General features: G+C 51.2%; 1 protein-coding gene across 4 annotated transcripts in view; it reads left to right on the top strand.

Annotated features, from left to right (window-relative positions):
• Ctif (cap binding complex dependent translation initiation factor) overlaps positions 1-15,966 on the top strand; it is a 288,191-nt gene that overhangs the window by 216,956 nt on the left and 55,269 nt on the right. The window lies entirely within an intron of this gene.

Genomic DNA, 15,966 nt, shown 5'->3' with positions numbered 1-15,966 from the left:
GAGAGTTTAAAAGCTCAGTACTTGTTGTCTAGTGCTCTTTATGATCCTCATACAGTAGGGTGTAAGGAGATCCCTGGCTGTCTGCAGGTCTGCCTGTCTGCAGGAAGGTTGGACAAGAGGACTTGCAGCAGAAGTCAGGTCAAGAGAAGGCTTTGCTGGTCTCCACAGGAGGCCCAGCTCCCTGCACTGTGTGCCTTCTCCTCATCCCTCTCCAGGCAGCCCTGGCCAGCGGAGCCCAGGTCACCCAGCCATGGGCAGCTATGGGATCATTGTGCTTAAATGCCACCACCTTGGTGCTAGAGACCCTGTTTGACTGCTGTACAAATTATAGAACCTTCTGATAGGTGCTTCCTTGCTGTGATATTCATAGAATGGAAGGCAGATAGCCCACAGGATAGCAGAATTCTAGAAAAAGCATCTGTGAGCATCATGGGAGCCAGAGGCAAGAGAGCAATCCTCAACCCGTCTTCTAAGGAGCTGGCGCAGTCAGGTAGAAAAATGGGCTGGATTCATTTGTAGTGATTTGTGCATTTTAGATGTTCATTCAGAAATGCTCACTGTTCAAAGGACACATTTATCAGTTGGGGAGCAGGAGCCTTGGGTCTGTGGATACAGAGAAGGAGCTGTTGATCACATTTTGACCTGGAACAAGCATTTAGTACCCTGGCAGGTGTTTCCTTTTGGTAGAAAAGCTTTGTGGTGTCCTTTCATTGAAGATACCTCAGCCACAGTTTGTGCATAGAACTACAAGAGAAGGCCTGCAGAGAGGAGTCCCAGAGTGGCCATCAAGGCCCTGAACTGGAAGAAGGGACAGTTTGCTGTGAATCCTGAGCTGAGAAGACATCCTGTCCAACCCACCATGGGCCCAGGAACCAAGGGAAATGGTGCCCAGGCAGGCCCGAGATGCAGGCAGGGGAGGACACTGAACCCTGCCCTCTGCAGTAGCCAGGATGGGACTGTGCGTGGCCAGGAGGCCAGCAGATGGGGTAACTGGGGCTCCCTGAGGCCTAGACACTACCCTTGTGGGAGTGCTGTCTAACACCACACAGGGACACTCACGGTGGGGTCATCCCCTGGAGGTGCTTAGGGACAGAATGACACCACCCAGTGAGCACTGCCTGGCATGTCCAGATCTGGACCATCCCTATTCAGTCCTAACTCTGGCACCTCCAAATGTGGCTTAGGGCAAGTTGTTTTGTCTCTCCGAGTCTCAATTCCACAATTCTAAAATGGGGACAATTGATAATACCTGCCTCATTTGGTTGACTGAGGCTTGAACATTGAGGATGACAGTGTCATGTGACAGCTACATAGGCCAGTGTCCTGATGTCTAGGGCTGCCATCCAGGTCTGGCAGCCAGCAGAGAGCACTATTTACTCTTACCATCAGGCAGGCCCTCTACAGGCGCCCAGTAGATACCAGCTGAATGCAGACACTGTAGACTCTAAGTACCCACTAGACTTTCAAGGTGCTATTAACTAGGTTAATAGTTCTGAGTTGCAGGTGGAGAAAAAGAGGCCCAGAGAGTGTAGGAAATGTGTAAAGTCATACAACTAGCCAGAGACAGGGCAGAACTGAAGCCACATCCCTGATGCCCCATGCTCTGCCTTCTGAGAATGCCCTGTTGCCTGAGTGCCCTCCTGAGTCACAAGTGCAGTGAGGAGGGTGGGGCGGGCTAGCCAGGTATAGTCAGACAACAGGTGACCGTGAAGCAAGATAAGAGGCTGGGGTTAGATGACAGTGTTGTTCAGAGCCTCCTCACCGCGGACTAAACAGTGACTATGTGCTGTTCCCTGTCATCTTGTGACCAAAAGAATTTGGAGACAGCTTCCAGGCCAGGGCTCAGCAGGGGACTTGGCGGGGTGCTCCCGCCCTTCCTGTCTTGCTGGGAGGTGGGGGGGGGGGCGGTGTTTGCATCCCAGGCAGCAAGATGGCTCCTTCTCCTCTAGGCCAGCCTGGGCTTCCTCCTATGTCCTACCGCTGGTTTCTAGCCTACCGTCCTCATGATTCATAAATGCTAAGGAAAGGAAACTCAGTTCTGTTTGCTTGGTTTCTACTTGGGACCCTGAAGCTGGAGACTGCAGCTCTGGGTTAAAGAGAGTCCTGGTTTGTGTGTCTATTGGTGCCTGGGTGTCTGGGCATCAGACTCCTCTAGGGTAGCCCCCATGGTCAGGGACAAACTCTGATTGAACCTTCCGCAATAGAAGCCCTGAGAAAGCAGATCATGTCTGTGGTGAGACTCTGCCTTAGCTTGCATGTCTAGGCCAGAGGACGGGGTAGTACCTTTAACTGCTCCTTCCTCACCCTTTACCAAGCCTGCACAGTGAGGAAGAGAGACTGAGACTGAGAAGCAGGAATAGTGTGAGAGCTGCATGTTCTCAGTGACTAAGTAAGGACCCTGGGGTGTGCGCCCAAGCAGCCAGGCTTGCTCAATCCCAAAGGAAGCCTCCTAAGGTTTCCCCGGCACATAGCCCAGAGTGTCACCCGGACAAAGAGCCACCTTGTAAAAAGCTTTCTCGGCCGCCTTTTATTTTTAAACTCACCCCCCAAGCAGTGTAATTTATCGTGACCCCATGCATTGCAGAGGCTGCAGTCGAGTTTCAGAATGGGGTTAAGTAGCCCATAGCTCAAAACTAGAAAGGTCGGAGGGGGGCCACAGTAGGGCGAGGGATACTTAATACAGCAAGTTCCACACGCACCCTGCTGCCCTGGTCCGTGTGTATCCTCTCCCCGCGAGCTTGGCGGGGCACCACAGACACCTTGGCTCCTCGGCCTTATAAAGGGGAAGTTTGCGTGCACGGCACTTAAGCATACATAGACAGTGTGTTGGCCGCAGCAGCCGGCTCCCCACGCTTCCTCTCCCACCAGCCTGAACAGAAGAGGCAGTTGGGAGCTTATTGGAAGGAGAGCCCCACAGGGACAAGGTGGCCTTAACAAGCATCTACTGAGCACCCACTGTGTACCTAAGGGGGCAGAGAGCTGGCGTAGGGCTTAAAGAGGGTGGGGAGCACAGATGGGCTCAGAGGCCCCATCTGTCCCTTCCCCCTCTCCTGGCCCCCTCTGTCATCCACCCCTTCCTGGCTGGCACAGCTTTTCCTCCGCTCAGATCACAGAAAGGCTAACCAGCCAAAAATATTTGCTGAGGGAATCACACTGAGGGCGAAGACCCTCCCCTGTCCCTGCCATCCTGGGACTTCTCCCTTCTTTCTGTTGTCAGGCTCCCCAGTGACCCCAAAGGGCTTGCTTGCAAAAGTTTGTTCTCTGGACTTTGTGTTTTTCCCCCATCTGCTCTACCCTCCTAGCGCCTGCTGGCTCTGGCCCCAGCGCCAGCCCCTGTCTGTCCCTGCAAACACAAGTCAGCTGTGTGTGCAGACAAAGCCTGAGTCGCAGCGGGGGCTGGGCCTGCAGAAGGGACATTTCCAGGGAACTCTGGGGGTGGCGGCTGGGAGGGCAGAGGCGACTGTCTGATTAGCAAGGACTGAGCGTCACAGTCTAGGGCAAAGAAGGCACAGGGGCCTTGGCTGGGCCCCAGGGGCCAGTGGCTGTGGGTGGTGACCAGGGGAGGCAGCCAGGCTGGAAGAAATCTGCTGTTTGAGAAGTGGAGGAAACGGGCTGGAGAGGAGAGATAACAGCGTGTTCTCTGTGTGTCTGTGTGCGTCTGTGTCTGCCGGCGAGGGTGGCTGGAGCCGGGCGGTCTGAGGCCATATCTAGTGAGATTTTTGTTCTGGGTTGTGAAAGTGACCCATGGAGCCAGCAGCAGGGTTCAGGGCCTGGGAGAGAAGACACGTGGCCCTGCCCTCTCCTCCCCCGTGTCTTGTGTTGGTCCCCCTTCCTTCCTGCTTGGTCAAAGAGTAGAAGGAAGGGGAGCATTTGTAGTGCAATGGAAATACTAAAAAGGCCTGGGTTTTGGCCTTGATTGTACCACTAATTTGACATATGAACTTGGATACTTCCCCTAATATTTCTGGCTATCTCAGTCTCCTTGGCTGTAAAATGGGGATTATTTATATCTTCCTTGCATAGCCCACAGGGTAGTTGGGAAGATCTTATGAAATAAGGGATGAAAATAGTTTATAAACTGTAGAGTGCTGCATAAATGTAAGGACTATAGTGGTTCAAACTGCTCTGTCTCTGCTAGAGCGGCTGCATAATAACCTGGTTTAGTGGACCTGGGCTGCAAGGAGTGAAGAGGAGGTAGCGGGGGCTGTAGGAGGCTTCTAGGGGTGTCACCGTTCCCAGAGCTTGGAAGGGCCTCTCTCCCTGGTAGAGGTGTTTTGTCCGTGCCCTGCTGCCTCAAGGAGAAAGCGGCCCTGGTAGGCCATGGGCTTCTTCAGGGAGACAAGGGAAGGTATACAGAGCTCCTCACCCACGGGGGCCCTTGCCTAGCCTGGAAGGGGAAGTTCAGTTGCTCACAGAGAAATGGGGTAGCCCTCTGCTTTCCTCTCCTAAGCCTCTACTATCTGAGGAAGCCAGGTCACCCTATCCCCCGTCCCCTCCCCATCCCGTCCTGGAAGTCAGCCATCTGATGTGGAAACTCAGGAAGGATTTGGCAGGGGGAGCAGGACTGTGAGGCTAAGGGAAGCTGAGCTATTTAAAGCATGCAGCACCCAGGGGGCATAGATGCCACCCACCCTAGACCCTCTCAGCACTCAGCTCGACCTTCCTTGGCCAGGATCCTTTACCCTCAAGGCACCCACAGGGTCACAGGTCAGGTGTCTGGAGCTCTGGGAAGCTTCAGGCCCACAGGTCCTGGGACTGGCAAAGGAGAGCAACTCAGGCCAGCTTCAGACTTGAGTCCCCTCCTTTGAGTCTCCAGGTTGAGTTGGTAGGGTCACACAAGTCTCTTGGTTCCCTATGCTCATGAATGGGGCTGGATCCACATGTCGAGCTCGCAGAAGGGTTACCCTGTGCTTGTAGCCCGTCCCTCCACCGGTCACCCTCCGTACTCAGAGGACCACAGCCACAGGCAAGAGAAGGACCTTCCCCTCCGGGCTTGCTTTCCTGCACACCCCAGGTTACATGTTCCCACTCCTTCCCCACTGAGGGTCACCTGTCTGGGTGTCAACCCAGGGGTGAGTAACACTGTGTACCTCTTCTCCTTCCTGGGAGAGGCTCAAAAGAGCAACTGGAAGGTGAGTGTGTCAGACACACTCCATGTGGACCACTGTACACAGGGACCACCTGAGAGAGCCTTAGTGGGGGGCTTCTCAGGTGCCAGTGCTCAAACTGAACCCAGGCTGTGCAGTGAGTTTGTGTGTAGTGACCCACTACCCTTTCGGGGAAGGGCTGGCCCTTACTCTGAGATTGCATCCTTCCCACTGTTTTGGCATTAAATTGTCTTTTCTTTTATGAAATGATGGGTAAACACTTTTTTAAAAAACATTCTTAACAAAATAAAATGTTGGCAACTCTCAGATTTTACTAGGCCAAGAAACTCTGGAGCCTGACTCTGGTTTCAGAACAACGCGGTTCCTCCAGTACCCAGCTATCCTGGGCCCTGAGGAGCGCAGGGCTACAGAGACTGACAAGAGAGAGATGCAGCCAGGACAGCTAGGGACCCCAATCCCGGGACTTTGTGCCTCAGCCTGGCAGCAACTTGAGCTTCACAGCCAGGATTTCCATCCCACCCTACCCAACCTTGCTGTTCTCTTGCGGAGAGAGGCCTCCTGCAGTGTGGCTTGGAATCTAGTGTCCCTGCTGCCTGCCACCACCATCCCTGCAGGTTGCAGAGCTGTTACTTGTACAGGCCACCTGGCCCCACTCCACCCCCATCCTCTCAGTGTCACATTGCTCTGTGGCCGTGCTGATGGGTGGCTTCTTTATCAGCCTAGCCTGCCATTTACCTTCATAATCTGATGGAGGACGCAGCCAGACAAACCAGTCTGCTAAGTGCTGCTTCCGGGGCACATACAGACCAGACCGCTCTGATAATCCGCAGGGGAAAGAACTCACTTGGGAATGGCTCTCAGAGAAAAGGACCTGAGACACAAAGTGGGAGACAGAGAAAAAGGACTCAGAAGAGCGTTCTCTGTGCCAACAGAGGTGTGTGAACAAAGGGAAGAAGGAAAGATCCATGTGCAAAATAGTGATTCCTCCTGAATGAAACATATACTTGGGGATAAATGTAAACTTGCAGGAGGGAAGGGGTGCTGGAAGCAGTTTAGAGTGGAACCATTTGTGCACCAAGGAGTAGGAACCATGCCCATAGATCCCAAGGGCACCAGCAAGGGTTTATAAGGAGCTGGGCAACGTGGTGCCTGCCTGTAATCACAAAACTCCGAGAGACTAAGGCAGGAAGATCACAAGCATGAGCCCAGCCTGGGCAATTTAGGGACTTAACCAGATCCAAAATTAAAATTTAAAACTAAAAATGAGTAGAGGGGCCAGGATATAGCTCAGCAGCACAACACCTGCCTGGCACGTGTAAGGTCATGAGTTTGACCCTTGGTACCAAATAAATAAATAAGGGTTGGTGATGGCTCTTGGTGTGAAGACTTGAGACTCAATCTCCAGGATGAGAGAGAAGCAGAGACAGAGGACAGTATAGAGAAAGAGACAGAGAGATTGACTGATTGATTGATTGACTGATTGATTACAAGGAGGAAGATGTTGTCCCCTGACTGGCACTTTCTCCTCTTCCTCTGTGGCAGGGTAGAGAAAGGCTGGACAAGGGTGTGAGGAGCAAGGCATCTACTTGGGCATATCCCAGTGGAAACGTCCTGCAGGGGCCAGGACAGGCATGAAGAGCCTCACCTCAGGGAGCAGCCATGGGCTGAGGGCCAGGGCGTGACCAGAGCAGTCTGAGTGGTCAATTTTGAGTAAATGATTGAATATGAGAAGCAGAGAGAGTGGATGTGAAAGTTTGCAGCTTAGACGCTGCAGGACCCCTTCCTTGGATGCGGGTGATACTCTGACAGCAGGACACTTGGGCAGAGTGGACACGGGGTATGTACATGAACTCGCACATGGGAATAACCTCACACTCAAGCTCTGTTGTCATTATACACTCTCAGGAATGGCTAGCTCCCACCCGTGCCCCATCATTCCTGAAAAACAGACCCCAAGGACACTCAGCTGCTTGCTGTATTGTATGAGCATTTGGCTTCCACTCAGCTCAGTTTTGTCTCATGTCTTCCTTCTAGAAAAAAAATAACATGAATTTCTCTCCTCTTTCTATTCATCCTTCCTTCCTTCCTTTTAGTCTCCTTCTTTCCTCCCTGTCTTTCATGAAACAAAAGCTCACAGAAAAGCAGAAGCCACATAGATTGATATTTCTGGTTCTTGCAGCCTTTAAATATAAATTTAGCCATGGTTGTTGTAAGTGACTATGAAGTTAGAAAAATAACTTGCAGAAAAGAAACCTGACTTCAGATGCCCTGAACCAAGTAGTCTGGATGGACTTCATGCATCACAAAGTCCCCACCACTGCCCTCTGCCCTCTGCCCTCCTGGGGGCTCCTTGGTTACTTTGCTCTGGCACTGCCAGCCCATGTGATTCCTACAGAAACCCACCCACCTGAAGGCCGATCACCTTTCCCTTTGAAATGGGCAGAGGAGCCAGGTCCAACTACAAGGTCCTCTAGAAGAACAGAAGGGTTTGGAAGTGAGAAGTCCCAGGGGAAGAAATTTGGGGGTTCTTTAGGGACCACCAGGGAGCTAGGACCAGGCCATGGCTTTGGCTGTGCACTAAAGTAGTTTTTACCTCTAGGCCAACACCTCAACAGTAATCGCTTACCAAATTTTGACTGTATACCTTGACTGCACCTGACAAGCTTTGGAAATTGCCACTGCTCCCCCCACAACCCAGGCCAAATGTGTGGCAGTGTGTGTGTCAGCCCTGTCTAGAGCTTCCCAGGTGAAGGCAGGAGCTGAGAAACCCCTTAGAAGCCCTGACAGGCAGCTAAGAAGCCCTGTCCACACCTTAGGGCTAGGACTTTAGCACAGGTAACCTCACAGCAGCCCCGCCAGTCCTTGTGAATGCAGAAGCTGAGGCTGGAAACTTGAATTTGCTCCCCCAAGACCTGGATCGTCTCCCCAAGCCCATTGCCTTTCTGCCTTTGCAGGGTGGATGCACCTATGCACTGCAGGAGTGAGGCAGCAAGTGGCTGGCTGATAACAAGGTAGAGAACTAATGGAAGAGAAAGGGTGTCACTAGAAGAATCAATCTCCCCCCACCCCCACCCGGGGCAGTTTTGATTACCGTCCTGGAGATGAAGGGCCATTTCACTCTTGCATACCTGCAGCTTACTGAGCTGACGCTGTGCTGTCGCAGGCCTGTCAGGAGTACTGCATCCTGGACTCAGAAGCCACATCCCTGCAGACTTGAACCCCAGCTCTATCCCTCACACGCTATGTAACCTTGGCCTACTAATCTGCTCTTTCTGAGTTACAGTTTCCTCATCTGCGTGTGAGGTGATGATAGAGCTGACAGGAATGTTAAATGAGACAGGACATGTAAGGATTAAAAACAGTACCTGGTACATGGTAAACAATAAATCCCAGGCACCCTAACAATCGCTATTGTCATTATACAATTGAGTGGGCACCAGAAGGACCATGTTCCTGAATCAGTGGGAGGTGACTGTCTTGATCAGTGTTTGCCCTTGAAACTACTTGTTCTCTGCTAGGAGAAAAATCTCTGGGGCACAGGGTCCGTGCCTGGAATTCCAAAGGAAGAGGAAGGAGCCAGATCTCTCCGTCGTCCCTCCTTAGTCACATTCCAGCTTGGCCACCATGGTCATCATCACCCTTTCCAAACCCTCTCAGTCGGACTCTGGAAAAGCCTTTTGCTTGGGCAGTGGATGGGTGGGATGACCTCTGAGTCCTTGGCCACAGCACAACAATAAATCTCCCCTCCCTCACCCTGTCACTTGGCCTGTGCCTGCTGGAGACCACAGCTTGTCCATATGGTTCAGCCTGCAGCCTAGGAGGGGCCCTGAGGCTGGGACTTTGTTTTGGGCCTTCCCAACCATTGAGTCAGGGGTGGGGCCAGAGTCAGGACAACAGCAGTGCCTTTCATAAGCTCTCTAGGGCGGCCGTGGGGGATGCAGGCAGAAGGCAGTTGACCAAGGCCACGGTCTTTACTGTTTGAGGGATGGCAACTGAGGGCCCAGCGAGAATGAAAGCTGCCATCTTGGTTCTCATGTTAAGAAAAGAAGGGAAGGAAGGGAGGACAAGAGAGGGAGCCAGAAAAAAAAGAGATGAAGGAAGGAGGGAGGGTGGAAAAGGGAAGGAGTGGACCTAAGTCTTAGAAAAGAGCAAGCACTCAGTTCCCAACTCAGGCTGCGTTTATACTCAGGGCTCCGTGGAGCCCCAGGCTCAGCTGCCCCTCTTCTGGGGCCTTATGTGTGGCTGCCCCTAGGCCAAGACCTGCAACAAGGCCAAGACAAGCTCTAACTCTCTCCTAGATCTCCCTCCTGGCTCCCCATGGGAAGGAAAAAAGGGCCACGTGCGAGTGTGCGCTCATGCGTGTGTGCGTGTGTGCACTCATGCGCGCTTGTGTATGTGTGTGTGTGTGTGTGTGACTGTTGCCTGGTCACGCATTCCATCTCCCAGACGACATGTGTCTGTCTGGCTGCACACTGTCTGCCTCGCTTCCAAAGGGTTGGTTTGCAGTTCAAATTAACTGCTCAGGGCTAGAAATGGTATTTTCTCCACCCCACCCCAACTTCCCCCCACTCTCACTGCTTCACTCCCTGCTCAGCTTCTCTGTGCCCTGGAGGGGCTTGGCAATGTGGAACGGCTTGGGAAAGCTGCTCACCAAGGGTCCCTATGCTGAGAGCTGGGAAGCCTAACAGTCCTGTGCATGTCATGTCTTCCCCTGAGTGCTACATGAGCAGAACTCCCGGAGGAGGTAAGGGTAGAGCCACACACTTCACTTCCCCATAAAATACTGCTTTCAAAGACTACAGGTGATAACTCTCAAGGGGACATTTTGGGTGGCTGACCCCTCACCTTCAGGAGGAGCTGGGGAGGGGTTATCTCTTTCCTGGGGACGGGGTAAAGTAAAGGATTTACTTATAGCAGTAGACTGATGAGCTCTGCTCAGAGACCAGGTCACTCTCCTAGGAGACAAGCTCATTCTTATAAAGCATATTTGTGAGACCCCTGTATTTTAGAGAGTTCTGAATGCTTGAGTTCCAGGAGCCACTCTGCCTCCAACTCCTTAGAGGACTTTGGGTAGCCATCTCTCCTCTCTGGTCTCAGTTTCCCCTCCTGACATAAAGCAACTGAGGGCCTTCCAGCCCTCACCACAGTGAGTCCCTCAACCGTGTTCCTCTCATGTCTCAATGCATTCCAGGGTCACACAGGGGCATTTACCCTTGTCTGGCTGCTAACTACCCCGCAGGGCCTGCATTGCAGAGAAGGACTCAGCTGAAGGAGATCAGAGAAGCAGGGTAAACAGCCTGACTGTGACGTGGTGGCCTTTGTTGATAAGATGATTGCCTCTGGGAGAGTGAAGGATGTGACTGCAATAAGACTGAACGGACTGGTTGCCAGCAGGTGAAGCTTAGGGGATTACCCTTGAAAAAGATCACTGTGGGCAATGTCAGGAACCACTTGTACTTTTGTGCAGGATGGAGGCCACTTGTCATTCCCCTGGAGGTGCAGGCCAGCAGTGACCCAAGTGCTAGGAGGGTACAATGATATCACAGGGAGACAGAGCCCATTTTGTGCCAGCCAAAATTGCCCCATTCAGACCTCCCCCACCAAGCCCTTAAAGCCTGCAGTCACTCAGACCTCTATACTGTGGCTTCCTTAGCAAGGAACACTGAACCACAGAGAAGCCCCAAGTTATTGTCTCTAGGTTTGAGAATATATTAGCCTGCAACTTAAGGCCTGTGTGCAAATCACAGGTCTGTTGTGTACTAATGTGATCTTGGATGGGTTTCTTATTCTCTCCAAGCCTCACTTTCCTGAATGGTAAATGGAGGTGATAACACTGCTTCATAGGGTTGCATTGCTATGGGGATTATACCAAATATTGTTTGTGAAAAGCTTAGAGGTCACTGGCCCTCAGTAACTACTCAGAATACTAATGATTTAACTGGACTTTGCTTATGCTAACAATTTGCATTTTAGTTTGATTCATCAGGTATGCTTTAATAGTGAGAGTCTAGCCTTGTGTGAAGTTCTAGGGATATACAATCAAATATGTCAGGGACATACCAAGAAGACTCAAGATTGTTCAGATGTCAGTCATTCCTACATTGATCTCTAGATTGAGCACAGTCCCTGTCAAGATGCTAACAGGCTTTCTGGTAGAAATTAGCAAGCTGATTCTAAAATGCAAATGGAAACTCAAAGGACCTAGAATATATAAAGGAGTCTTCAAAAAAGAAAAAAACCTTGGAAGTGTAGATCAAGAGATAAATTTTGCTTTCAATCAGCATAAAGCTCCTTTAGGGAGACTAGACTTTTCAGGGAGACCATACGTTAGCTCCCCAGGAATGCAGGAGTTAAGGACAAGGGCACTAGAGCCTGACCCCTGACTTTGACTGTCAGCCAGCTCATGTCCTAGGTAGGGTACTTTTCACCTCTTAGTAACCCAAATGTCTTTTCTACAAAATGGGAAAATCAGTGCCACTGGCTTAGGACCATTGTGAGGATTAAACATTGTGCGTCTACTAACAAGGCACATTCTGCCAGCAGATGCCAAGATCAGTCTTGCTGCTTGAGCTCAGAATTCCTCCTCTAATGGGAAAAATGAGACACGCATGCAGAGACAGTGGTTGGTGGAGGTCCCGTGACCAGGACACTCAGTAAGGCTCAGGGGCCAGACAGCTTTCTGGGTTTAAAGGAGACTATTTATGAGAAAGGAGAACCAGGTATGGTTCCCACAAAGGAAATGTCCTCAGTACTTAAGGCTGGGGAATGAAAATGGAGTGAGGGCAGAGTTCCTGCTCCTAGAACATGCTATGCAGAAGGAAAACCCTTCCCAAAGAGTGAAAGGCAGGAGCTAAGGACCTCAGGCTCTCTGAGTTGGCCTCCTCCTTCTCTGAGACCCAGACTGGGAGTTGCTTACCCAGGGTCACTTGGCCGAAGGTTAAACACAGAGGAAGTTTCCAGCAGACCGGGAATGAACAAAGATCTGATAGCAAGGAGCTGGGAGGTGCTGCCTGGGGCCTTACAAGGCTGTTTCTGGAGTGTCGCATTCCTGGGGGCGTTGTGGGTAGGGGACACCTCCAGTGTGAGTCACTAGAAGGCAGGCTGCCAAGTTCGACAGGATGCCCAGCAGAGCCCTTTGGCCTGGGCCCAACTCAACAGCCCCCTCCCCATCCCGCCCCAAACACGTACCCCTCCAGGCCTGGATATGTTTCCTGAAAGACTAAGAAAATGCTGGGGGGCTAGAGGGGCTGCCCGAGCCACCCGCCACCCACCCGCCTACTGGGGCCTGGGGCCAGGTCTCTGAGAGCAGCAGTCGTGCAAGGGAGGACGTGACCGGCAGCCTTCATTCTCAGAGGCCGGGGATTTCAGAGGAATGCAGCCAACTTTGGCTCTGAAGTTCCTACTTCAGACCCCGCCGGGCTGGAGCCAAGGGCGCCTGCAGTCTCCACCTTACAAATCAGAGAGGCAGGCGTCACAAGCTGCATTGTGTAGGGGAACACGTCCTCCCCAGGCTCCTGTGTGCTGGCTCTCCTTCTGAGGTTCCTGAATGTACTTTGGCCTTCAGCAGAGCCCAGGCCCTCTCCTAGCCAGCTTCTTTTCCCCCAATCCTTGGCCTCCTTCAGACCCTACCCCAGATCACCTTCTTAAGCCATCTGCCCAGGAGCATCTTGGCCCCTGGAATGGAACTCCTAGGAATGTCACCTTCCTGTCTTTGAGACCCTGAGCTAACTCGGGGAGAACAAGGACACGGTACCAACCCTACACAGTGACTCAAACCCAGAAGGGATGACACCAGCAGAAACAGGGACACTTGACCCTGAGATAACTCCACAGGCTTCCTGTGTGGCTGGCCGGCAAGCCTATGAGAGCCACACTCGGGCAGATGAGGAAACAGGTCCCAGAAGGGACAGTTTGCCCAAGACCCTACAGTAGACACAGCCAGAGCAGGATCTAGGGTCCAGGACTCCTTAGTCTCATCAAATCGTTTCAGTGGTTTTTATTCTGTTTACTTTGCTCTTAAGAAAAGGCAAGTTCTGGGAAGGACAAAATCAGGGCCCCCAGAGACTCAGAGGGAAGAGGAGACTGCAAGGGTCAGGCTGCTCCTGCTGCCCATCCCCGTACTAGATGGAAGCCGCCTGTGCCCCACCTGACCTACAGTCTGGGCTTTCTCCTCTCAGTGTGAGCACATAGTTCAGAGGTACAGGAATGTGCTGGTGCCTTGTCCAGAGGGCTGAGGGCCGGCTTTAATCAGTGCCTTCATCTTCCCAGTGCCACTGGAGTCCCTGCTGCCCTCTCTGTGGCTTTCATCAGCTCCCTCCAGGCTCCTCCACTGCATGTCTTCCCCCCCACCAGGTGCAGTGTACCTGTCCGTATCCCACCCATTTCGTCAGACTCTTCTCTCTCTGGAACTATCCCGGGTCACCAAGTGCTGTCAAGTTTTACTATCTGTGGTTAGTGATCTTGTTTCAGGGGTCTGTTCTTGTCTAACTAAACATCCAGTTTATGTTACATTCCATGACTGTTTATTAAGAGGCCACTCTGTGCTAAGGCTCGGTTAAAAAGGGGATTCAGGAGTGAGCAAAAGAAACCAAACAACCAGCCCTCAGTGGTGCTTGCATTCTGTTCTAGTGAAGAGTGGGTGACTAATGTAAAGACAACAGAATCATAACAAGTAAAGTTCAGTGAGTCTGCAGGGCTTCTTTGTGGCTCTGGGGAAATATCCCAGGCAAAGAGCACTGGTGGTGCAAAGTTCCTGAGGCAGAGGTATGCCTTCCCTGAGGGGTAACATCAAGCAGGCCATGAGCTGGGGGTGAGAGGAACTCAGGTCACTGGGAACAGAGCTCTGCAGGCCATCATAAGGATTTGTGGTAGCTGTAAGTGGAATGGAATACACTAGGGTTGTTGATCAGGAAAGGCAAGATCTGACTTGGGTTTTAAGAGGATCACTGGGTAGAAAGTAGTCTGAAAGGGTGAGTTGGATGCAGGGAAACCAGCTTGAAGGCATTAGGGAGCATCCAAGAGAGAGATGGGGAGATTGGTTACATTAGGGAAACGAAACAGAATGGGTCCACTTGGCAGGAGAAGCCAAGGGGACGCCTGAAGTACAAGAGATTGTTGGAGTTAAGATGACCTAAGGTTTGAGGCAGGACAACTGGGTGGGGGGTTAACATTAAATGGTGCATCGTGGAGGGTGGACGTGTCACACAGGAAGCAGACTAGACAGAAAGTGGCCACACCGAGCAGAGAGCTACTGTCCTAAGTTCAGAAAGTGGTCAGGCTAGAAACAGGCCCCTAGGACCATTAGGTGGTATGGAAAGCCAGGAGACCAGATGCAGTCCGAGGAGAGGAGGGAGTTTGATAAAAAGGCTGGTCACTGTGGCACAAGAGCCATGTTTTTAGTGTCCACAGTCATGAAAGGGTGGCTAAAAACTAGCATAGATGGACTGGAAAGAGAAAGGCTTCTGTGCTCCCCCAGGGTCCCCTCTTCCGGCTATCCCAAAGCAGGGGCATGTGGGAGGCAGTAATCATCCTTAGAGACAGGGAGGTTTCTCCTAGGCAGGAACAGGGTGAGGTGGGCTGCAGCTCTGTATGGCTGAGCCTCCTGACATTTCATGGGAAAATGATGTCCTTTTATCATTTCACTCCTTGGTGAGGCTTAAGTTTCTGCTTCCGGAAACTGACCCAGAGGATAGGATAGGCGCCTAGGGCTATCTTTGCCCCCAGTGCTTTATATAACTCAGACCTCTCCCCACAGCCATTTACAACTTTGGCTTTGGTCCTGTGGGGCCAATGAGATTAAGTATTTAGCACCCGCTATATTTTGTGCTCGGTATTTCTGACAAAATGTTTCCTGCCTCCATGACAATATCTCAGTAAACAGAATTCATTTGGCCCTCTGCATCCTCAGGTTGCGCATGTGTGGAGTTAACCAACCACAGATCAAAAATATTCAGGGAAAACATTCCAGAATGTTCCAAAAAGAAAATTTTAAATTTACCATGCACTGATTACTATGTGGAATCCTTACAATGGGGTGATGTAGAGGTATAGATTAGGTATTACGAATAACCTAGAAAGAATTTAAAGTGTGGAGGAGGTTAGATGGTGTGTAAGTACTACACCATTTTATATGAAGGACTTGAGCACCAACAGATGGTGGTATTTGCAGGCATCCTGAAACCCATCTCCCAGAATGCCATGGGACACTATACCTTAGAGGAAAATGGCATGCTTGGTGCCCATTGGCTTCACTGGAATGCTTGCCTGTCCTATGCTTTCTTTGTTTTTTGTTTTTTGGTTTTTTTTTAATAATTAGCCTAGCTAAAGTTCATCTTTACCGACCTACTTCTCCCTAAAAATTGCTCCCAAATACGTCTTTGAGATCACCATACAAATACCTAAGCTGGAAAATGGAGTAGCTCAAAATGGTACAGCGTTTAGTTAGAGATTATTGCCATTTCCGAGAAAATGGAAGCATTTTAGGAAGGGCCTGATTCCCAAGAAGCCAATACACAGAAAACAAGGACTGTGTTGCTTAGCCCAGAGCTGGTTTCCCAGCCACCCATGCATGCACAGTTGACTTGGACTTCTCTCTGAGCCTGATACCTTCTCTCCTGCTCTACATGAACAGAAGACTTCATTCACATCCCTATTTCTCCAGAGGAGATGGGAAATCTGTACCCTTAGGATCCTTCAAGCTTTCTGTCTAGCATTTCAGGGGGTATCTTTGAGTGTACCCCTTCCAAGAAGGTTCCATCGGATTAATATACCTCATGTACCCCATTCTGTCCCACAAGTGCTCCTTCAACAGATTTATACTTCCAAGCTAAGTGCAAAGCTGAAGGCAAGGATGAGCCTT

The sequence above is a fragment of the Cavia porcellus genome, unplaced genomic scaffold (assembly GCF_034190915.1).
Source record: "Cavia porcellus strain 051 isolate PalLab524CR breed Dunkin Hartley unplaced genomic scaffold, mCavPor4.1 scaffold_20, whole genome shotgun sequence".
NCBI classification, from domain to species: domain Eukaryota; kingdom Metazoa; phylum Chordata; class Mammalia; order Rodentia; family Caviidae; genus Cavia; species Cavia porcellus.
This window is presented reverse-complemented; position numbering and strand designations above follow the sequence as displayed.